The sequence below is a fragment of the Lissotriton helveticus genome, chromosome 5_1 (genome assembly GCF_964261635.1).
Source record: "Lissotriton helveticus chromosome 5_1, aLisHel1.1, whole genome shotgun sequence".
Lineage (NCBI taxonomy): Eukaryota > Metazoa > Chordata > Amphibia > Caudata > Salamandridae > Lissotriton > Lissotriton helveticus.
The window spans coordinates 1,622,864,371-1,622,886,870 of record NC_136065.1 but is presented as its reverse complement, the minus strand read 5'-3'; the positions used below and the strand labels follow the sequence as shown (position 1 = coordinate 1,622,886,870).

Here is a 22,500-nt window from a genome sequence, read left to right as displayed (position 1 = left end):
ATGACGTATTAGGAACTTTGAAATGGTACCATTTTACTTCTATGGTCTTCAGAGTCATGTTGATGTTCTAAAACTACAAAGTCGATTTTTAAACACTTATCTTTGTCAGATGCATTTTTGACCCAGCAGAAGATATTCCTTTGGAAAAAATTATTTGAATTGGATTGGTGTAACTGTTGTTTCAAGAGTTGGTGAAAGGCTTTCAGCTACTTGAATTGGGCAAGTCAGGATTCATGAAATGTATACAACCTTTGAGTGTGTGTAAATTGGAATATCCAGGAAGGAGCAGTTTGTACTACTTTCAAAACAGTTTCTCTCCACTTCGGGAAACATCCAGAGCTATAAAAAGCATACATTGAGCTTTAATCTCATGAAGAAAGAGGTTTAAAATCAAAAAAGAAAACAATAGCTTATCGTACTGGTGACATTCTCATTATATAAATTCCAAAAAAGTGATTTAATTGAAAGGAGCTGAAAAAACCCCACAATGGTTTGTAAACCTAAATAACTATAAATAATATATTTTCCATCCTTGCATACCACCTACAGTATAAAAATAAATGCAGCAGGATACATGACCGCGTGGCCTAATGGATAAGGCGTCTGACTTCGGATCAGAAGATTGAGGGTTCGAGTCCCTTCGTGGTCGGTTTTTGACAATGGTCACACAATTCAGGTTTCCATTCAGAATGGAAGCAGGCTATTCCAATACTCTTATAGCCATCATGTTCTCATTCCTAATTAATAATAAAGTGGAGTACATACTGCACAGTCATTTAGATTGCATCTTCAGTCTAAAATCTAGTGCATTTAAGTGGCATTAAAAAGTGCTTCTATGTACACGCACTGAATATGTACTAGGTTTGCAGAATTTTGACTTCACAGAATGGGTTTTTAGCTCAAGAGTCTGTGGATGAACTGCAAGGTGTGTAAGTATGTGTTCATGGAGTGCTTCAAGTGTAAAATCTGTATGATTTGTGCAGTTAAAGTGCTAATTTTGCCTACGAGAAAGAAAAGTACTACAGAAGAATTATAAAGGATTGGCACATTGGCTGCCTTTGCTGATGACACAGTTGGCTAATTTGTAAAGCACTGGTCTATTAAGTTGCAGAGTGTGGTTGAACTTGGTTAGTAGACTTGGTGCCTGTTTCTGTGTCCTGCTGAAGACAAGGACGGCTTGATACCACTGTCAAAGCCCAGTTTATTAAGAAAAGCATCCATGGAAGAAGAAGTGTTGATTCAAAAATGGTTCTCCTCCAATTTCTCTCCACTTGCTAGAAATACAGAGTCTCCATTATAGCACAGAACAGAGTGTTAAAGTCGGGGATGAAAGAGGATGAAAATGGGAAGTTTACTTATGGAGAGAACTGAGAAATATCCTGTGTGCAGACACCAGTGTTGGACGATTGAATACATTTAAATAATGCCTCTAGACTGCTGACATTTATCTGTGCCTCAGTGGCCTAATGGATAAGGCACTGGCCTCCTAATCCAGGGATTGTGGGTACGAGTCCCATATGAGGTGCAAACCAATGTCCACTCTTACTTTTCCAGAAAAATAAATATGTTTATTACATGCTTCCTCTCAGAAGCTTATGACGTATTAGGAACTTTGAAATGGTACCATTTTACTTCTATGGTCTTCAGAGTCATGTTGATGTTCTGAAACTACAAAGTCAATTTTTAAACACTTATCTTTGTCAGATGCATTTTTGACCCGGCAGAAGATATTCCTTTGGAAAAAATTATTTGAATTGAATTGGTGTAACTGTTGTTTCTAGAGGTGGTAAAAGGCTTTCAGGCACTTGAATAGGGCAAGTCAGGATTCATGAAATGTATACAACCTTTGAGTGCGTGTAAATTGGAATATCCAGGAAGGAGCAGTTTGTACTACTTTCAAAACAGTTTCTCTCCACTTCGGGAAACATCCAGAGCTATAAAAAGCATACATTGAGCTTTAATCTCATGAAGAAAGAGGTTTAAATGCAAAAAAGAAAACAATAGCTTATCGTACTGGTGACATTCTCATTATATAAATTCCAAAAAAGTGATTTAATTGAAAGGAGCTGAAAAAAACCCACACTGGTTTGTAAACCTAAATAACTATAAATAATATATTTCCATCCTTGCATACCACCTACAGTATAAAAATAAACACAGCAAGACACATGACCACGTGGCCTAATGGATAAGGCGTCTGACTTCGGATCAGAAGATTGAGGGTTCGAGTCACTTCGTGATCGATTTTTGACAATGGTCACACACTTCAGGTTTCCATTCAGAATGGAAACAGGCTCTTCCAATACTCTTATAGCCATCAGGTTCTCATTCCTCATTAATAATAAAGTGGAGTACATACTGCACAGTCATTTAGATTGCATCTTCAGTCTAAAATCTAGTGCAATTTAGTGGCATTAAAAAGTCCTTCTATGTACATGCACTGAATATGTACTAGGTTTGCAGAATTTTGACAGAATGGGTTTTTAGCTTAAGTGTGTGTAGATGATCTGCAAGGTGTGTAAGTATGTGTTCATGGAGTGCTTCAAGTGTAAAATCTGTATGATTTGTGCAGTTATAGTGCTAATTTTGCCTATGAGAAAGAAAAGTACTACAGAAGAATTATAAAGGATTGGCACATTGGCTGCCTTTGCTGATGACACAGATGGCTAATTTGTAAAGCACTGGTCTATTAAGTTGCAGAGTGTGGTTGAACTTGGTTAGTAGACTTGGTGCCTGTTTCTGTGTCCTGCTGAAGACAAGGACGGCTTGATACCACTGTCAAAGCCCTGTTTAATGAGAAAAGAATCCATGGAAGAAGAAGTGTTGATTCGAAAACGGTCCTCCTCCAATTTCTCTCCACTTGCTACAAATGCAGAGTATCCATTATAGCACAGAACAGAGTGTTAAAGTCGGGGATGGAAGAGGATGAAAATGGGAAGTTTACTTATGGAGAGAACTGATAAATGTCCTGTGTGCAGACACCAGTGTTGGACGATTGAATACATTTAAATAATGCCTCTAGATTGCTGGTATTTATCAGTGCCTCAGTGGCCTAATGGATAAGGCACTGACCTCCTAAGCCAGGCATTGTGGGTTTGAGTCCCATCTGAGGTGCAAACCAATGTCCACTCTTACTTTTCCAGAAAAATAAATATATTTATTACATGCTTCCTCTCAGATGATTATGAGGTACTAGGAACTTTGAAATGGTACCATTTTACTTCTGTACTCTTCAGAGTCATGTTGATGTTCTGAAACTACAAAGTAGATTTTTGAAACACCTATCTTTGTCAGATGCATTTTTGACCCGGCAGAAGATATTCCTTTGGAAAAAATGATTTGAATTGGATTGGTGTAACTGTTATTTCTAGAGGTGGTGAAAGGCTTTCAGCTACTTAAATAGGGCAAGTCAGGATTCATGAAACATATACAACCTTTGAGTGTGTGTAAATTTAAATATCCAGGAAGGAGCAGTTTGTTCGCCTTTCAAAACAGTTTCTCTCCACTTCTGGAAACATCCAGAGCTAAATAAAGCATAAACTGAGCTTTAATCTCATGAAGAAAGAGGTTTAAATGCAAAAAAGAAAACAATAGCTTATCGTACTGGTGACATTCTCATTATATAAATTCCCAAAAAGTGATTTAATTGAAAGGAGCTGAAAAAACCCACAATGGTTTGTAAACCTAAATAACTATAAATAATATATTTTCCAACCTTGCATACCACCTACAGTATAAAAATAAACGCAGCGGGCCACATGACCGCGTGGCCTAATGGATAAGGTGTCTGACTTCGGATCAAAAGATTGAGGGTTCGAGTCCCTTCGTGGTCGGTTTTTGACAATGGTCACACAATTCAGGTTTCCATTCAGAATGGAAGCAGGCTCTTCCAATACTCTTATAGCCATCATGTTCTCATTTCTAATTAATAATAAAGTGGAGTACATACTGCACAGTCATTTAGATTGCATCTTCAGTCTAAAATCTAGTGCATTTAAGTGGCATTAAAAAGTGCTTCTATGTACACGCACTGAATATGTACTAGGTTTGCAGAATTGTGACTTCACAGAATGGGTTTTTAGCTTAAGTGTGTAGATGAACTGCAAGGTGTGTAAGTATGTGTTCATGGAGTGCTTCAAGTGTAAAATCTGTATGATTTGTGCAGTTAAATTGCAAATTTTGACTACGAGAAAGAAAAGTACTACAGAAGAATTATAAAGGATTGGCACATTGGCTGCCTTTGCTGATGACACAGCTGGCTAATTTGTAAAGCACTGGTCTATTAAGTTGCAGAGTGTGGTTGAACTTGGTTAGTAGACTTGGTGCCTGTTTCTGTGTCCTGCTGAAGACAAGGAGGGCTTGATACCACTGTCAAAACCCAGTTTATTGAGAAAAGCATCCATGGAAGAAGAAGTTTTGATTCGAAAATGGTTCTCCTCCAATTTCTCTCCACTTGCTAGAAATACAGGGTCTCCTTTATAGCACAGAACAGAGTGTTAAAGTCAGGGATGGAAGAGGATGAAAATGGGAAGTTTACTTATGGAGAGAACTGAGAAATATCCTGTGTTGGACGATTGAATACATTTAAATAATGCCTCTAGATTGCTGGCATTTATCTGTGCCTCAGTGGCCAAATGGATAAGGCACTGGCCTCCTAAGCCAGGGATTGTGGGTACGAGTCCCATCTGAGGTGCAAACCAATGTCCACCCTTCCTTTTCCAGAAAAATAAATATATTTATTACATGCTTCCTCTCAGAAGCTTATGAGGTATTAGGAACTTTGAAATGGTACCGTTTTACTTCTATAGTCTTCAGAGTCATGTTGATGTTCTGAAACTACAAAGTCGATTTTTAAACACTTATCTTTGTCAGATGCATTTTTGACCCGGCAGAAGATATTCCTTTGGAAAAAATTATTTGAATTGGATTGGTGTAACTGTTGTTTCTAGAGGTGGTGAAAGGCTCTCAGCTACTTGAATAGGGCACGTCAGGATTCATGAAACGTATACAACCTTTGAGTGTGTGTAAATTGGAATATCCAGAAAGGAGCAGTTTGTACTACTTTCAAAACAGTTTCTCTCCACTTCGGGAAACATCCAGAGCTATATAAAGCATACATTGAGCTTTAATTTCACGAAGAAAGAGGTTTAAATGCAAAAAAGAAAACAATAGCTTATCGTACTGGTGACATTCTCATTATATAAATTCCAAAAAAGTGATTTAATTGAAAGGAGCTGAAAAAACCCCACAATGGTTTGTAAACCTAAATAACTATAAATAATATATTTTCCATCCTTGCATACCACCTACAGTATAAAAATAAGCGCAGCAGGACACATGACCGCGTGGCCTAATGGATAAGGCGTCTGACTTCGGATCAGAAGATTGAGGGTTCGAGTCCCTTCGTGGTCGGTTTTTGACAATGGTCACACAATTCAGGTTTCCATTCAGAATGGAAGCAGGCTATTCCAATACTCTTATAGCCATCATGTTCTCATTCCTAATTAATAATAAAGTCGAGTACATACTGCACAGTCATTTAGATTGCATCTTCAGTCTAAAATCTAGTGCATTTAAGTGGCATTAAAAAGTGCTTCTATGTACATGCACTGAATATGTACTAGGTTTGCAGAATTTTGACTTGACAGAATGGGTTTTAGCTTAAGTGTGTGTAGATGAACTGCAAGGTGTGTAAGTATGTGTTCATGTAGTGCTTCAAGTGTAAAATCTGTATGATTTGTGCAGTTAAAGTGCTCATTTTGCCTACGAGAAAGAAAAGTACTACAGAAGAATTATAAAGGATTGGCACATTGGCTGCCTTTGCTGATGACACAGTTGGCTAAATTGTAAAGCACTGGTCTATTAAGTTGCAGAGTGTGGTTGAACTTGGTTAGTAGACTTGGTGCCTGTTTCTGTGTCCTGCTGAAGACAAGGAAGGCTTGATACCACTGTCAAAGCCCAGTTTATTGAGAAAAGCATCCATGGAATAAGAAGTGTTGATTCGAAAATGGTTCTCCTCCAATTTCTCTCCACTTGCTAGAAATACTGAGTCTCCATTATAGCACAGAACAGAGTGTTAAAGTCGGGGATGGAAGAGGATGAAAATGGGAAGTTTACTTATGGAGAGAACTGAGAAATGTCCTGTGTGCAGACACCAGTGTTGGACGATTGAATACATTTAAATAATGCCTCTAGATTGCTGGTGTTTATCTGTGCCTCAGTGGCCTAATGGATAAGGCACTGGCCTCCTAAGCCAGGGATTGTGGGTTCGAGTCCCATCTGAGGTGCAAACCAATATCCACTCTTACTTTTCCAAAAAAATAAATATATTTATTACATGCTTCCTCTCAGAAGCTTATGAGGTATTAGGAACTTTGAAATGGTACCATTTTACTTCTGTACTCTTCAAAGTCATGTTGATGTTCTGAAACTACAAAGTCGATTTTTAAACACCTATCTTTGTCAGATGCATTTTTGACCCGGCAGAAGATATTCCTTTGGAAAAAATTATTAGAATTGGATTGGTGTAACTGTTGTTTCTAGAGGTGGTGAAAGGCTTTCAGCTACTTGAATTGGGCAAGTCGGGATTCATGAAATGTATACAACCTTTGAGTGTGTGTAAATTGGAATATCCAGGAAGGAGCAGTTTGTACTACTTTCAAAACAGTTTCTCTCCACTTCTGGAAACATCCAGAGCTATATAAAGCATAAACTGAGCTTTAATCTCATGAAGAAAGAGGTTTAAATGCAAAAATGAAAACAATAGCTTATCGTACTGGTGACATTCTCATTATATAAATTCCAAAAAAGTGATTTAATTGAAAGGAGCTGAAAAAACCCCACAATGGTTTGTAAACCTAAATAACTATAAATAATATATTTTCCAACCTTGCATACCACCTACAGTATAAAAATAAGAACAGCAGGACACATGACCGCGTGGACTAATGGATAAGGCGTCTGACTTCGGATCAGAAGATAGAGGGTTCGAGTCCCTTCGTGACGGTTTTTGCCAATTGTCACACAATTCAGGTTTCCATTCAGAATGGAAGCAGGCTCTTCCAATACTCTTATAGCCATCATGTTCTCATTCCTAATTAATAAAAAAGTGGAGTACATACTGCACAGTCATTTAGATTGCATCTTCAGTCTAAAATCTAGTGCATTTAAGTGGCATTAAAAAGTGCTTCTATGTACACGCACTGAATATGTACTAGGTTTGCAGAATTTTGACTTCACAGAATGGGTTTTTAGCTCAAGAGTGTGTGGATGAACTGCAAGGTGTGTAAGTATGTGTTCATGGAGTGCTTCAAGTGTAAAATCTGTATGATTTGTGCAGTTAAAGTGCTAATTTTGCCTACGAGAAAGAAAAGTACTACAGAAGAATTATAAAGGATTGGCACATTGGCTGCCTTTGCTGATGACACAGTTGGCTAATTTGTAAAGCACTGGTCTATTAAGTTGCAGAGTGTGGTTGAACTTGGTTAGTAGACTTGGTGCCTTTTTCTGTGTCCTGCTGAAGACAAGGACGGCTTGATACCACTGTCAAAACCCAGTTTATTGAGAAAAGCATCCATGGAAGAAGAAGTGTTGATTCGAAAATGGTTCTCCTCCAATTTCTCTCCACTTGCTAGAAATACAGAGTCTCCTTTATAGCACAGAACAGAGTGTTAAAGTCGGGGATGGAAGAGGATGAAAATGGGAAGTTTACTTATGGAGAGAACTGAGAAATATCCTGTGTGCAGACACCAGTGTTGGACGATTGAATACATTTAAATAATGCCTCTAGATTGTTGGCATTTATCTGTGCCTCAGTGGCCTAATGGATAAGGCACTGGCCTCCTAAGCCACGGATTGTGGGTTTGAGTCCAATCTGAGGTGCAAACCAATGTTCACTCTTACTTTTCCAGAAAAATAAATATATTTATTACATGCTTCCTCTCAGAAGCTTATGAGGTATTAGGAACTTTGAAATGGTACCATTTTACTTCTGTACTCTTCAGAGTCATGTTGATGTTCTGAAACTACAAAGTAGATTTTTAAACACCTATCTTTGTCAGATGCATTTTTGACCCGGCAGAAGATATTCCTTTGGAAAAAATGATTTGAATTGGATTGGTGTAACTGTTGTTTCTAGAGGTGGTGAAAGGCTTTCAGGCACTTGAATAGGGCAAGTCAGGATTCATGAAACGTATACAACCTTTGAGTGTGTGTAAATTGGAATATCCAGGAAGGAGCAGTTTGTACTACTTTCAAAACAGTTTCTCTCCACTTCTGGAAACATCCAGAGCTATATAAAGCATACTCTGAGCTTTAATCTCATGAAGAAAGAGGTTTAAATGCAAAATAGAAAACAATAGCTTCTCGTACTGGTGACATTCTCATTATATAAATTCCAAAAAAGTGATTTAATTGAAAGGAGCTGAAAAAACCCCACAATGGTTTGTAAACCTAAATAACTATAAATAATATATTTTCCAACCTTGCATACCACCTACAGTATAAAAATAAACGCAGCAGGACACATGACCGCGTGGCCTAATGGATAAGGAGTCTGACTTCGGATCAGAAGATTGAGGGTTCGAGTCCCTTCGTGTTCGGTTTTTGACAATGGTCACACAATTCAGGTTTCCATTCAGAATGGAAGCAGGCTATTCCAATACTCTTATAGCCATCATGTTCTCATTCCTAATTAATAATAAAGTGGAGTACATACTGCACAGTCATTTAGATTGCATCTTCAGTCTAAAATCTAGTGCATTTAAGTGGCATTAAAAAGTGCTTCTATGTACACGCACTCAATATGAACTAGGTTTGCAGAATTTTGACTTCACAGAATGGGTTTTTAGCTTAAGTGTGTGTAGATGAACTGCAAGGTGTGTAAGTATGTGTTCATGGAGTGCTTCAAGTGTAAACATCTGTATGATTTGTGCAGTTAAAGTGCTAATTTTGCCTATGAGAAAGAAAAGTACTACAGAAGAATTATAAAGGATTGGCACATTGGCTGCCTTTGCTGATGACACAGTTGGCTAATTTGTAAAGCACTGGTCTATTAAGTTGCAGAGTGTGGTTGAACTTGGTTGTAGACTTGGTGCCTGTTTCTGTGTCCTGCTGAAGACAAGGACGGCTTGATACCACTGTCAAAGCCCAGTTTATTAAGAAAAGCATCCATGGAAGAAGAAGTATTGATTCGAAAATGGTTCTCCTCCAATTTCTCTCCACTTGCTAGAAATACAGAGTCTCCATTATAGCACAGAACAGAGTGTTAAAGTCGGGGATGAAAGAGGATGAAAATGGGAAGTTTACTTATGGAGAGAACTGAGAAATATCCTGTGTGAAGACACCAGTGTTGGAAGATTGAATACATTTAAAGAATGCCTCTAGATTACTGACATTTATCTGTGCCTCAGTGGCCTAATGGATAAGGCACTGGCCTCCTGAGCCAGGGATTGTGGGTACGAGTCCCATCTGAGGTGCAAACCAATGTCCACCCTTCCTTTTCCAGAAAAATAAATATATTTATTACATGCTTCCTCTCAGAAGCTTATGAGGTATTAGGAACTTTGAAATAGTACCGTTTTACTTCTATAGTCTTCAGAGTCATGTTGATGTTCTGAAACTACAAAGTCGATTTTTAAACACTTATCTTTGTCAGATGCATTTTTGACCCGGCAGAAGATATTCCTTTGGAAAAAATTATTTGAATTGGATTGGTGTAACTGTTGTTTCTAGAGGTGGTGAAAGGCTTTCAGCTACTTGAATAGGGCAAGTCAGGATTCATGAAACGTATACAACCTTTGAGTGTGTGTAAATTGGAATATCCAGAAAGGAGCAGTTTTTACTACTTTCAAAACAGTTTCTCTCCACTTCGGGAAACATCCAGAGCTATAAAAAGCATACATTGAGCTTTAATCTCATGAAGAAAGAGGTTTAAAATCAAAAAAGAAAACAATAGCTTATCGTACTGGTGACATTCTCATTATATAAATTCCAAAAAAGTGATTTAATTGAAAGGAGCTGAAAAAAACCCACAATGGTTTGTAAACCTAAATAACTATAAATAATATATTTTCCATCCTTGCATACCACCTACAGTATAAAAATAAGTGCAGCAGGATACATGACCGCGTGACCTAATGGATAAGGTGTCTGACTTCGGATCAGAAGATTGAGGGTTCGAGTCCCTTCGTAGTCAGTTTTTGACAATGGTCACACAATTCAGGTTTCCATTCAGAATGGAAGCAGGCTATTCCAATACTCTTATAGCCATCATGTTCTCATTCCTAATTAATAATAAAGTTGAGTACATGCTGCACAGTCATTTAGATTGCATCTTCAGTCTAAAATCTAGTGCATTTAAGTGGCATTAAAAAGTGCTTCTATGTACATGCACTGAATATGTACTAGGTTTGCAGAATTTTGACTTAACAGAATGGGTTTTAGCTTAAGTGTGTGTAGATGAACTGCAAGGTGTGTAAGTATGTGTTCATGTAGTGCTTCAAGTGTAAAATCTGTATGATTTGTGCAGTTAAAGTGCTCATTTTGCCTACGAGAAAGAAAAGTACTACAGAAGAATTATAAAGGATTAGCACCTTGGCTGCCTTTGCTGATGACACAGTTGGCTAAATTGTAAAGCACTGGTCTATTAAGTTGCAGAGTGTGGTTGAACTTGGTTAGTAGACTTGGTGCCTGTTACTGTGTCCTGCTGAAGACAAGGAAGGCTTGATACCACTGTCAAAGCCCAGTTTATTGAGAAAAGCATCCATGGAATAAGAAGTGTTGATTCGAAAATGGTTCTCCTCCAATTTCTCTCCACTTGCTAGAAATACTGAGTCTCCATTATAGCACAGAACAGAGTGTTAAAGTCGGGGATGGAAGAGGATGAAAATGGGAAGTTTACTTATGGAGAGAACTGAGAAATGTCCTGTGTGCAGACACCAGTGTTGGACGATTGAATACATTTAAATAATGCCTCTAGATTGCTGGCAATTATCTGTGCCTCAGTGGCCTAATGGATAAGGCACTGACCTCCAAAGCCAGGGATTGTGCGTTCGAGTCCCATCTGAGGTGCAAACCAATGTCCACTCTTACTTTTCCAGAAAAATAAATATGTTTATTACATGCTTCCTCTCAGAAGCTTATGACGTATTAGGAACTTTGAAATGGTGCCATTTTACTTCTATGGTCTTCAGAGTCATGTTGATGTTCTGAAACTACAAAGTCAATTTTTAAACACTTATCTTTGTCAGATGCATTTTTGACCCGGCAGAAGATATTCCTTTGGAAAAAATTATTTGAATTGGATTGGTGTAACTGTTCTTTCTAGAGGTGGTGAAAGGCTTTCAGCTACTTGAATTGGGCAAGTCAGGATTCATGAAATGTATACAACCTTTGAGTGTGTGTAAATTGGAATATCCAGGAAGGAGCAGTTTGTACTACTTTCAAAACAGTTTCTCTCCACTTCTGGAAACATCCAGAGCTATGTAAAGCATTTACTGAGCTTTAATCTCATGAAGAAAGAGGTTTAAATGCAAAAAAAAAAAAAAAACTTATCATACTGGTGACATTCTGATTATATAGATTCCAAAAAAGTGCTTTAATTGAAAGGAGCTGAAAAAAAAACACAATGGGATGTAAACCTAAATAACTATAAATAATATATTTTCCATCCTTGCATACCACCTACAGTATAAAAATAAACACAGCAGGACACATGACCGCGTGGCCTAATGGATAAGGCGTCTGACTTCGGATCAGAAGATTGAGGGTTCGAGTCCCTTCGTGGTCGGTTTTTGACAATGGTCACACACTTCAGGTTTCCATTCAGAATGGAAACAGGCTCTTCCAATGCTCTTATAGCTATCATGTTCTCATTCCTAATTAATAAAAAAGTGGAGTACATACTGCACAGTCATTTAGATTGCATCTTCAGTCTAAAATCTAGTGCATTTAAGTGGCATTAAAAAGTGCTTCTATGTACACGCACTGAATATGTACTAGGTTTGCAGAATTTTGACTTCACAGAATGGGTTTTTAGCTCAAGAGTGTGTGGATGAACTGCAAGGTGTGTAAGTATGTGTTCATGGAGTGCTTCAAGTGTAAAATCTGTATGATTTGTGCAGTTAAAGTGCTAATTTTGCCTACGAGAAAGAAAAGTACTACAGAAGAATTATAAAGGATTGGCACATTGGCTGCCTTTGCTGATGACACAGTTGGCTAATTTGTAAAGCACTGGTCTATTAAGTTGCAGAGTGTGGTTGAACTTGGTTAGTAGACTTGGTGCCTGTTTCTGTGTCCTGCTGAAGACAAGGACGGCTTGATACCACTGTCAAAGCCCAGTTTATTAAGAAAAGCATCCATGGAAGAAGAAGTGTTGATTCGAAAATGGTTCTCCTCCAATTTCTCTCCACTTGCTAGAAATACAGAGTCTCCATTATAGCACAGAACAGAGTGTTAAAGTCGGGGATGAAAGAGGATGAAAATGGGAAGTTTACTTATGGAGAGAACTGAGAAATATCCTGTGTGCAGACACCAGTGTTGGACGATTGAATACATTTAAATAATGCCTCTAGATTGCTGACATTTATCTGTGCCTCAGTGGCCTAATGGATAAGGCACTGGCCTCCTAAGCCAGGGATTGTGGGTTCGAGTCCCATCTGAGGTGCAAACCATTGTCCACTCTTACTTTTCCAGAAAAATAAATATATTTATTACATGCTTCCTCTCAGAAGCTTATGAGGTATTAGGAACTTTGAAATGGTACCGTTTTACTTCTATAGTCTTCAGAGTCATGTTGATGTTCTGAAACTACAAAGTCGATTTTTAAACACTTATCTTTGTCAGATGCATTTTTGACCCTGCAGAAGATATTCCTTTGGAAAAAATTATTTGAATTGGATTGGTGTAACTGTTTTTTCTAGAGGTGGTAAAAGGCTTTCAGCTACTTGAATTGGGCAAGTCAGGATTCATGAAATGTATACAACCTTTGAGTGTGTGTAAATTGGAATATCCAGGAAGGAGCAGTTTGTACTACTTTCAAAACAGTTTCTCTCCACTTCTGGAAACATCCAGAGCTATGTAAAGCATTTACTGAGCTTTAATCTCATGAAGAAAGAGGTTTAAATGCAAAAAAGAAAACAATAGTTTATCGTACTGGTGACATTCTGATTATATAGATTCGAAAAAAGTGCTTTAATTGAAAGGAGCTGAAAAAAAAACACAATGGGATGTAAACCTAAATAACTATAAATAATATATTTTCCATCCTTGCATACCACCTACAGTATAAAAATAAACACAGCAGGACACATGACCGCGTGGCCTAACGGATAAGGCGTCTGACTTCGGATCAGAAGATTGAGGGTTCGAGTCCCTTCGTGGTTGGTTTTTGACAATGGTCACACACTTCAGGTTTCCATTCAGAATGGAAACAGGCTCTTCCAATGCTCTTATAGCTATCATGTTCTCATTCCTAATTAATAAAAAAGTGGAGTACATACTGCACAGTCATTTAGATTGCATCTTCAGTCTAAAATCTAGTGCATTTAAGTGGCATTAAAAAGTGCTTCTATGTACACGCACTGAATATGTACTAGGTTTGCAGAATTTTGACTTCACAGAATGGGTTTTTAGCTCAAGAGTCTGTGGATGAACTGCAAGGTGTGTAAGTATGTGTTCATGGAGTGCTTCAAGTGTAAAATCTGTATGATTTGTGCAGTTAAAGTGCTAATTTTGCCTACGAGAAAGAAAAGTACTACAGAAGAATTATAAAGGATTGGCACATTGGCTGCCTTTGCTGATGACACAGTTGGCTAATTTGTAAAGCACTGGTCTATTAAGTTGCAGAGTGTGGTTGAACTTGGTTAGTAGACTTGGTGCCTGTTTCTGTGTCCTGCTGAAGACAAGGACGGCTTGATACCACTGTCAAAGCCCAGTTTATTAAGAAAAGCATCCATGGAAGAAGAAGTGTTGATTCGAAAATGGTTCTCCTCCAATTTCTCTCCACTTGCTAGAAATACAGAGTCTCCATTATAGCACAGAACAGAGTGTTAAAGTCGGGGATGAAAGAGGATGAAAATGGGAAGTTTACTTATGGAGAGAACTGAGAAATATCCTGTGTGCAGACACCAGTGTTGGACGATTGAATACATTTAAATAATGCCTCTAGACTGCTGACATTTATCTGTGCCTCAGTGGCCTAATGGATAAGGCACTGGCCTCCTAAGCCAGGGATTGTGGGTACGAGTCCCATCTGAGGTGCAAACCAATGTCCACTCTTACTTTTCCAGAAAAATAAATATGTTTATTACATGCTTCCTCTCAGAAGCTTATGACGTATTAGGAACTTTGAAATGGTACCATTTTACTTCTATGGTCTTCAGAGTCATGTTGATGTTCTGAAACTACAAAGTCAATTTTTAAACACTTATCTTTGTCAGATGCATTTTTGACCCGGCAGAAGATATTCCTTTGGAAAAAATTATTTGAATTGAATTGGTGTAACTGTTGTTTCTAGAGGTGGTAAAAGGCTTTCAGGCACTTGAATAGGGCAAGTCAGGATTCATGAAATGTATACAACCTTTGAGTGCGTGTAAATTGGAATATCCAGGAAGGAGCAGTTTGTACTACTTTCAAAACAGTTTCTCTCCACTTCGGGAAACATCCAGAGCTATAAAAAGCATACATTGAGCTTTAATCTCATGAAGAAAGAGGTTTAAATGCAAAAAAGAAAACAATAGCTTATCGTACTGGTGACATTCTCATTATATAAATTCCAAAAAAGTGATTTAATTGAAAGGAGCTGAAAAAAACCCACACTGGTTTGTAAACCTAAATAACTATAAATAATATATTTCCATCCTTGCATACCACCTACAGTATAAAAATAAACACAGCAAGACACATGACCACGTGGCCGAATGGATAAGGCGTCTGACTTCGGATCAGAAGATTGAGGGTTCGAGTCACTTCGTGGTCGATTTTTGACAATGGTCACACACTTCAGGTTTCCATTCAGAATGGAAACAGGCTCTTCCAATACTCTTATAGCCATCAGGTTCTCATTCCTCATTAATAATAAAGTGGAGTACATACTGCACAGTCATTTAGATTGCATCTTCAGTCTAAAATCTAGTGCAATTTAGTGGCATTAAAAAGTCCTTCTATGTACATGCACTGAATATGTACTAGGTTTGCAGAATTTTGAGAGAATGGGTTTTTAGCTTAAGTGTGTGTAGATGATCTGCAAGGTGTGTAAGTATGTGTTCATGGAGTGCTTCAAGTGTAAAATCTGTATGATTTGTGCAGTTATAGTGCTAATTTTGCCTATGAGAAAGAAAAGTACTACAGAAGAATTATAAAGGATTGGCACATTGGCTGCCTTTGCTGATGACACAGATGGCTAATTTGTAAAGCACTGGTCTATTAAGTTGCAGAGTGTGGTTGAACTTGGTTAGTAGACTTGGTGCCTGTTTCTGTGTCCTGCTGAAGACAAGGACGGCTTGATACCACTGTCAAAGCCCTGTTTAATGAGAAAAGAATCCATGGAAGAAGAAGTGTTGATTCGAAAACGGTCCTCCTCCAATTTCTCTCCACTTGCTACAAATGCAGAGTATCCATTATAGCACAGAACAGAGTGTTAAAGTCGGGGATGGAAGAGGATGAAAATGGGAAGTTTACTTATGGAGAGAACTGAGAAATGTCCTGTGTGCAGACACCAGTGTTGGACGATTGAATACATTTAAATAATGCCTCTAGATTGCTGGTATTTATCAGTGCCTCAGTGGCCTAATGGATAAGGCACTGACCTCCTAAGCCAGGCATTGTGGGTTTGAGTCCCATCTGAGGTGCAAACCAATGTCCACTCTTACTTTTCCAGAAAAATAAATATATTTATTACATGCTTCCTCTCAGATGATTATGAGGTATTAGGAACTTTGAAATGGTACCATTTTACTTCTGTACTCTTCAGAGTCATGTTGATGTTCTGAAACTACAAAGTAGATTTTTGAAACACCTATCTTTGTCAGATGCATTTTTGACCCGGCAGAAGATATTCCTTTGGAAAAAATGATTTGAATTGGATTGGTGTAACTGTTATTTCTAGAGGTGGTGAAAGGCTTTCAGCTACTCAAATAGGGCAAGTCAGGATTCATGAAACGTATACAACCTTTGAGTGTGTGTAAATTTAAATATCCAGGAAGGAGCAGTTTGTTCGCCTTTCAAAACAGTTTCTCTCCACTTCTGGAAACATCCAGAGCTAAATAAAGCATAAACTGAGCTTTAATCTCATGAAGAAAGAGGTTTAAATGCAAAAAAGAAAACAATAGCTTATCGTACTGGTGACATTCTCATTATATAAATTCCCAAAAAGTGATTTAATTGAAAGGAGCTGAAAAAACCCACAATGGTTTGTAAACCTAAATAACTATAAATAATATATTTTCCAACCTTGCATACCACCTACAGTATAAAAATAAACACAGCCGGCCACATGACCGCGTGGCCTAATGGATAAGGTGTCTGACTTCGGATCGAAAGATTGAGGGTTCGAGTCCCTTCGTGGTCGGTTTTTGACAATGGTCACACAATTCAGGTTTCCATTCAGAATGGAAGCAGGCTCTTCCAATACTCTTATAGCCATCATGTTCTCATTCCTAATTAATAATAAAGTGGAGTACATACTGCACAGTCATTTAGATTGCATCTTCAGTCTAAAATCTAGTGCATTTAAGTGGCATTAAAAAGTGCTTCTATGTACACGCACTGAATATGTACTAGGTTTGCCGAATTGTGACTTCACAGAATGGGTTTTTAGCTTAAGTGTGTAGATGAACTGCAAGGTGTGTAAGTATGTGTTCATGGAGTGCTTCAAGTGTAAAATCTGTATGATTTGTGCAGTTAAATTGCAAATTTTTCCTATGAGAAAGAAAAGTACTACAGAAGAATTATAAAGGATTGGCACATTGGCTGCCTTTGCTGATGACACTGTTGGCTAATTTGTAAAGCACTGGTCTATTAAGTTGCAGAGTGTGGTTGAACTTGGTTAGTAGACTTGGTGCCTGTTTCTGTGTCCTGCTGAAGACAAGGACGGCTTGATACCACTGTCAAAACCCAGTTTATTGAGAAAAGCATGCATGGAAGAAGAAGTTTTGATTCGAAAATGGTTCTCCTCCAATTTCTCTCCACTTGCTAGAAATACAGGGTCTCCTTTATAGCACAGAACAGAGTGTTAAAGTCGGGGATGGAAGAGGATGAAAATGGGAAGTTTACTTATGGAGAGAACTGAGAAATATCCTGTGTGCAGACACCAGTGTTGGACGATTGAATACATTTAAATAATGCCTCTAGATTCCTGGCATTTATCTGTGCCTCAGTGGCCAAATGGATAAGGCACTGGCCTCCTAAGCCAGGGATTGTGGGTTCGAGTCCCATCTGAGGTGCAAACCAATGTCCACTCTTACTTTTCCAGAAAAATAAATATATTTATTACATGCTTCCTCTCAGAAGCTTATGAGGTATTAGGAACTTTGAAATGGTACCGTTTTACTTCTATAGTCTTCAGAGTCATGTTGATGTTCTGAAACTACAAAGTCGATTTTTAAACACTTATCTTTGTCAGATGCATTTTTGACCCGGCAGAAGATATTCCTTTGGAAAAAATTATTTCAATTGGATTGGTGTAACTGTTGTTTCTAGAGGTGGTAAAAGGCTTTCAGGCACTTGAATAGGGCAAGTCAGGATTCATGAAATGTATACAACCTTTGAGTGCGTGTAAATTGAAATATCCAGGAAGGAGCAGTTTGTACTACTTTCAAAACAGTTTCTCTCCACTTTGGGAAACATCCAGAGCTATAAAAAGCATACATTGAGCTTTAATCTCATGAAGAAAGAGGTTTAAATGCAAAAAAGAAAACAATAGCTTATCGTACTGGTGACATTCTCATTATATAAATTCCCAAAAAGTAATTTAATTGAAAGGAGCTGAAAAAAACCCACACTGGTTTGTAAACCTAAATAACTATAAATAATATATTTCCATCCTTGCATACCACCTACAGTATAAAAATAAACACAGCAAGACACATGACCACGTGGCCGAATGGATAAGGCGTCTGACTTCGGATCAGAAGATTGAGGGTTCGAGTCCCTTCGTGGTCGGTTTTTGACAATGGTCACACACTTCAGGTTTCCATTCAGAATGGAAACAGGCTCTTCCAATACTCTTATAGCTATCATGTTCTCATTCCTAATTAATAAAAAAGTGGAGTACATACTGCACAGTCATTTAGATTGCATCTTCAGTCTAAAATCTAGTGCATTTAAGTGGCATTAAAAAGTGCTTCTATGTACACGCACTGAATATGTACTAGGTTTGCAGAATTTTGACTTCACAGAATGGGTTTTTAGCTCAAGAGTGTGTGGATGAACTCCAAGGTGTGTAAGTATGTGTTCATGGAGTGCTTCAAGTGTAAAATCTGTATGATTTGTGCAGTTAAAGTGCTAATTTTGCCTACGAGAAAGAAAAGTACTACAGAAGAATTATAAAGGATTGGCACATTGGCTGCCTTTGCTGATGACACAGTTGGCTAATTTGTAAAGCACTGGTCTATTAAGTTGCAGAGTGTGGTTGAACTTGGTTAGTAGACTTGGTGCCTGTTTCTGTGTCCTGCTGAAGACAAGGACGGCTTGATACCACTGTCAAAGCCCAGTTTATTAAGAAAAGCATCCATGGAAGAAGAAGTGTTGATTCGAAAATGGTTCTCCTCCAATTTCTCTCCACTTGCTAGAAATACAGAGTCTCCATTATAGCACAGAACAGAGTGTTAAAGTCGGGGATGAAAGAGGATGAAAATGGGAAGTTTACTTATGGAGAGAACTGAGAAATATCCTGTGTGCAGACACCAGTGTTGGACGATTGAATACATTTAAATAATGCCTCTAGATTGCTGACATTTATCTGTACCTCAGTGGCCTAATGGATAAGGCACTGGCCTCCTAAGCCAGGGATTGTGGGTTCGAGTCCCATCTGAGGTGCAAACCAATGTCCACTCTTACTTTTCCAGAAAAATAAATATATTTATTACATGCTTCCTCTCAGAAGCTTATGAGGTATTAGGAACTTTGAAATGGTACCGTTTTACTTCTATAGTCTTCAGAGTCATGTTGATGTTCTGAAACTACAAAGTCGATTTTTAAACACTTATCTTTGTCAGATGCATTTTTGACCCGGCAGAAGATATTCCTTTGGAAAAAATTATTTGAATTGGATTGGTGTAACTGTTGTTTCTAGAGGTGGTAAAAGGCTTTCAGGCACTTGAATAGGGCAAGTCAGGATTCATGAAATGTATACAACCTTTGAGTGCGTGTAAATTGAAATATCCAGGAAGGAGCAGTTTGTACTACTTTCAAAACAGTTTCTCTCCACTTCGGGAAACATCCAGAGCTATAAAAAGCATACATTGAGCTTTAATCTCATGAAGAAAGAGGTTTAAATGCAAAAAAGAAAACAATAGCTTATCGTACTGGTGACATTCTCATTATATAAATTCCAAAAAAGTGATTTAATTGAAAGGAGCTGAAAAAAACCCACACTGGTTTGTAAACCTAAATAACTATAAATAATATATTTCCATCCTTGCATACCACCTACAGTATAAAAATAAACACAGCAAGACACATGACCACGTGGCCGAATGGATAAGGCGTCTGACTTCGGATCAGAAGATTGAGGGTTCGAGTCCCTTCGTGGTCGGTTTTTGACAATGGTCACACACTTCAGGTTTCCATTCAAAATGGAAACAGGCTCTTCCAATACTCTTATAGCCATCAGGTTCTCATTCCTAATTAATAATAAAGTGGAGTACATACTGCACAGTCATTTAGATTGCATCTTCAGTCTAAAATCTAGTGCAATTTAGTGGCATTAAAAAGTCCTTCTATGTACATGCACTGAATATGTACTAGGTTTGCAGAATTTTGAGAGAATGGGTTTTTAGCTTAAGTGTGTGTAGATGATCTGCAAGGTGTGTAAGTATGTGTTCATGGAGTGCTTCAAGTGTAAAATCTGTATGATTTGTGCAGTTATAGTGCTAATTTTGCCTATGAGAAAGAAAAGTACTACAGAAGAATTATAAAGGATTGGCACATTGGCTGCCTTTGCTGATGACACAGATGGCTAATTTGTAAAGCACTGGTCTATTAAGTTGCAGAGTGTGGTTGAACTTGGTTAGTAGACTTGGTGCCTGTTTCTGTGTCCTGCTGAAGACAAGGACGGCTTGATACCACTGTCAAAGCCCTGTTTAATGAGAAAAGAATCCATGGAAGAAGAAGTGTTGATTCGAAAACGGTCCTCCTCCAATTTCTCTCCACTTGCTACAAATGCAGAGTATCCATTATAGCACAGAACAGAGTGTTAAAGTCGGGGATGGAAGAGGATGAAAATGGGAAGTTTACTTATGGAGAGAACTGAGAAATGTCCTGTGTGCAGACACCAGTGTTGGACGATTGAATACATTTAAATAATGCCTCTAGATTGCTGGTATTTATCAGTGCCTCAGTGGCCTAATGGATAAGGCACTGACCTCCTAAGCCAGGCATTGTGGGTTTGAGTCCCATCTGAGGTGCAAACCAATGTCCACTCTTACTTTTCCAGAAAAATAAATATATTTATTACATGCTTCCTCTCAGATGATTATGAGGTATTAGGAACTTTGAAATGGTACCATTTTACTTCTGTACTCTTCAGAGTCATGTTGATGTTCTGAAACTACAAAGTAGATTTTTGAAACACCTATCTTTGTCAGATGCATTTTTGACCCGGCAGAAGATATTCCTTTGGAAAAAATGATTTGAATTGGATTGGTGTAACTGTTATTTCTAGAGGTGGTGAAAGGCTTTCAGCTACTCAAATAGGGCAAGTCAGGATTCATGAAACGTATACAACCTTTGAGTGTGTGTAAATTTAAATATCCAGGAAGGAGCAGTTTGTTCGCCTTTCAAAACAGTTTCTCTCCACTTCTGGAAACATCCAGAGCTAAATAAAGCATAAACTGAGCTTTAATCTCATGAAGAAAGAGGTTTAAATGCAAAAAAGAAAACAATAGCTTATCGTACTGGTGACATTCTCATTATATAAATTCCCAAAAAGTGATTTAATTGAAAGGAGCTGAAAAAACCCACAATGGTTTGTAAACCTAAATAACTATAAATAATATATTTTCCAACCTTGCATACCACCTACAGTATAAAAATAAACACAGCCGGCCACATGACCGCGTGGCCTAATGGATAAGGTGTCTGACTTCGGATCGAAAGATTGAGGGTTCGAGTCCCTTCGTGGTCGGTTTTTGACAATGGTCACACAATTCAGGTTTCCATTCAGAATGGAAGCAGGCTCTTCCAATACTCTTATAGCCATCATGTTCTCATTCCTAATTAATAATAAAGTGGAGTACATACTGCACAGTCATTTAGATTGCATCTTCAGTCTAAAATCTAGTGCATTTAAGTGGCATTAAAAAGTGCTTCTATGTACACGCACTGAATATGTACTAGGTTTGCCGAATTGTGACTTCACAGAATGGGTTTTTAGCTTAAGTGTGTAGATGAACTGCAAGGTGTGTAAGTATGTGTTCATGGAGTGCTTCAAGTGTAAAATCTGTATGATTTGTGCAGTTAAATTGCAAATTTTTCCTATGAGAAAGAAAAGTACTACAGAAGAATTATAAAGGATTGGCACATTGGCTGCCTTTGCTGATGACACTGTTGGCTAATTTGTAAAGCACTGGTCTATTAAGTTGCAGAGTGTGGTTGAACTTGGTTAGTAGACTTGGTGCCTGTTTCTGTGTCCTGCTGAAGACAAGGACGGCTTGATACCACTGTCAAAACCCAGTTTATTGAGAAAAGCATCCATGGAAGAAGAAGTTTTGATTCGAAAATGGTTCTCCTCCAATTTCTCTCCACTTGCTAGAAATACAGGGTCTCCTTTATAGCACAGAACAGAGTGTTAAAGTCGGGGATGGAAGAGGATGAAAATGGGAAGTTTACTTATGGAGAGAACTGAGAAATATCCTGTGTGCAGACACCAGTGTTGGACGATTGAATACATTTAAATAATGCCTCTAGATTGCTGGCATTTATCTGTGCCTCAGTGGCCAAATGGATAAGGCACTGGCCTCCTAAGCCAGGGATTGTGGGTTCGAGTCCCATCTGAGGTGCAAACCAATGTCCACTCTTACTTTTCCAGAAAAATAAATATATTTATTACATGCTTCCTCTCAGAAGCTTATGAGGTATTAGGAACTTTGAAATGGTACCGTTTTACTTCTATAGTCTTCAGAGTCATGTTGATGTTCTGAAACTACAAAGTCGATTTTTAAACACTTATCTTTGTCAGATGCATTTTTGACCCGGCAGAAGATATTCCTTTGGAAAAAATTATTTCAATTGGATTGGTGTAACTGTTGTTTCTAGAGGTGGTAAAAGGCTTTCAGGCACTTG

The 22,500-nt window shown here is 38.1% G+C and overlaps 17 non-coding genes across 17 annotated transcripts; all 17 read left to right on the top strand.

Annotated features, from left to right (window-relative positions):
• Nucleotides 1-576: 576 nt before the first annotated feature.
• Nucleotides 577-649, top strand: TRNAR-UCG (transfer RNA arginine (anticodon UCG)). The gene has a single exon. It is a non-coding gene; the product is annotated as a tRNA-Arg (tRNA).
• Nucleotides 650-3,760: 3,111 nt separating this feature from the next.
• Nucleotides 3,761-3,833, top strand: TRNAR-UCG (transfer RNA arginine (anticodon UCG)). Its single transcript has one exon. It is a non-coding gene; the product is annotated as a tRNA-Arg (tRNA).
• Nucleotides 3,834-4,620: 787 nt separating this feature from the next.
• On the top strand, nt 4,621-4,693 carry TRNAR-CCU (transfer RNA arginine (anticodon CCU)). The gene has a single exon. It is a non-coding gene; the product is annotated as a tRNA-Arg (tRNA).
• Nucleotides 4,694-5,339: 646 nt separating this feature from the next.
• TRNAR-UCG (transfer RNA arginine (anticodon UCG)) lies at nt 5,340-5,412 on the top strand. Its single transcript has one exon. It is a non-coding gene; the product is annotated as a tRNA-Arg (tRNA).
• Nucleotides 5,413-6,214: 802 nt separating this feature from the next.
• Nucleotides 6,215-6,287, top strand: TRNAR-CCU (transfer RNA arginine (anticodon CCU)). Its single transcript has one exon. It is a non-coding gene; the product is annotated as a tRNA-Arg (tRNA).
• Nucleotides 6,288-9,403: 3,116 nt separating this feature from the next.
• Nucleotides 9,404-9,476, top strand: TRNAR-CCU (transfer RNA arginine (anticodon CCU)). Its single transcript has one exon. It is a non-coding gene; the product is annotated as a tRNA-Arg (tRNA).
• A 646-nt stretch (nt 9,477-10,122) lies between these two features.
• TRNAR-UCG (transfer RNA arginine (anticodon UCG)) lies at nt 10,123-10,195 on the top strand. The gene has a single exon. It is a non-coding gene; the product is annotated as a tRNA-Arg (tRNA).
• A 1,520-nt stretch (nt 10,196-11,715) lies between these two features.
• On the top strand, nt 11,716-11,788 carry TRNAR-UCG (transfer RNA arginine (anticodon UCG)). Its single transcript has one exon. It is a non-coding gene; the product is annotated as a tRNA-Arg (tRNA).
• An 803-nt stretch (nt 11,789-12,591) lies between these two features.
• On the top strand, nt 12,592-12,664 carry TRNAR-CCU (transfer RNA arginine (anticodon CCU)). The gene has a single exon. It is a non-coding gene; the product is annotated as a tRNA-Arg (tRNA).
• A 646-nt stretch (nt 12,665-13,310) lies between these two features.
• Nucleotides 13,311-13,383, top strand: TRNAR-UCG (transfer RNA arginine (anticodon UCG)). The gene has a single exon. It is a non-coding gene; the product is annotated as a tRNA-Arg (tRNA).
• Nucleotides 13,384-14,186: 803 nt separating this feature from the next.
• On the top strand, nt 14,187-14,259 carry TRNAR-CCU (transfer RNA arginine (anticodon CCU)). The gene has a single exon. It is a non-coding gene; the product is annotated as a tRNA-Arg (tRNA).
• Nucleotides 14,260-14,904: 645 nt separating this feature from the next.
• On the top strand, nt 14,905-14,977 carry TRNAR-UCG (transfer RNA arginine (anticodon UCG)). The gene has a single exon. It is a non-coding gene; the product is annotated as a tRNA-Arg (tRNA).
• A 2,391-nt stretch (nt 14,978-17,368) lies between these two features.
• Nucleotides 17,369-17,441, top strand: TRNAR-CCU (transfer RNA arginine (anticodon CCU)). Its single transcript has one exon. It is a non-coding gene; the product is annotated as a tRNA-Arg (tRNA).
• Nucleotides 17,442-18,086: 645 nt separating this feature from the next.
• On the top strand, nt 18,087-18,159 carry TRNAR-UCG (transfer RNA arginine (anticodon UCG)). The gene has a single exon. It is a non-coding gene; the product is annotated as a tRNA-Arg (tRNA).
• An 803-nt stretch (nt 18,160-18,962) lies between these two features.
• On the top strand, nt 18,963-19,035 carry TRNAR-CCU (transfer RNA arginine (anticodon CCU)). The gene has a single exon. It is a non-coding gene; the product is annotated as a tRNA-Arg (tRNA).
• Nucleotides 19,036-19,680: 645 nt separating this feature from the next.
• On the top strand, nt 19,681-19,753 carry TRNAR-UCG (transfer RNA arginine (anticodon UCG)). Its single transcript has one exon. It is a non-coding gene; the product is annotated as a tRNA-Arg (tRNA).
• Nucleotides 19,754-22,144: 2,391 nt separating this feature from the next.
• TRNAR-CCU (transfer RNA arginine (anticodon CCU)) lies at nt 22,145-22,217 on the top strand. The gene has a single exon. It is a non-coding gene; the product is annotated as a tRNA-Arg (tRNA).
• Nucleotides 22,218-22,500: the final 283 nt, after the last annotated feature.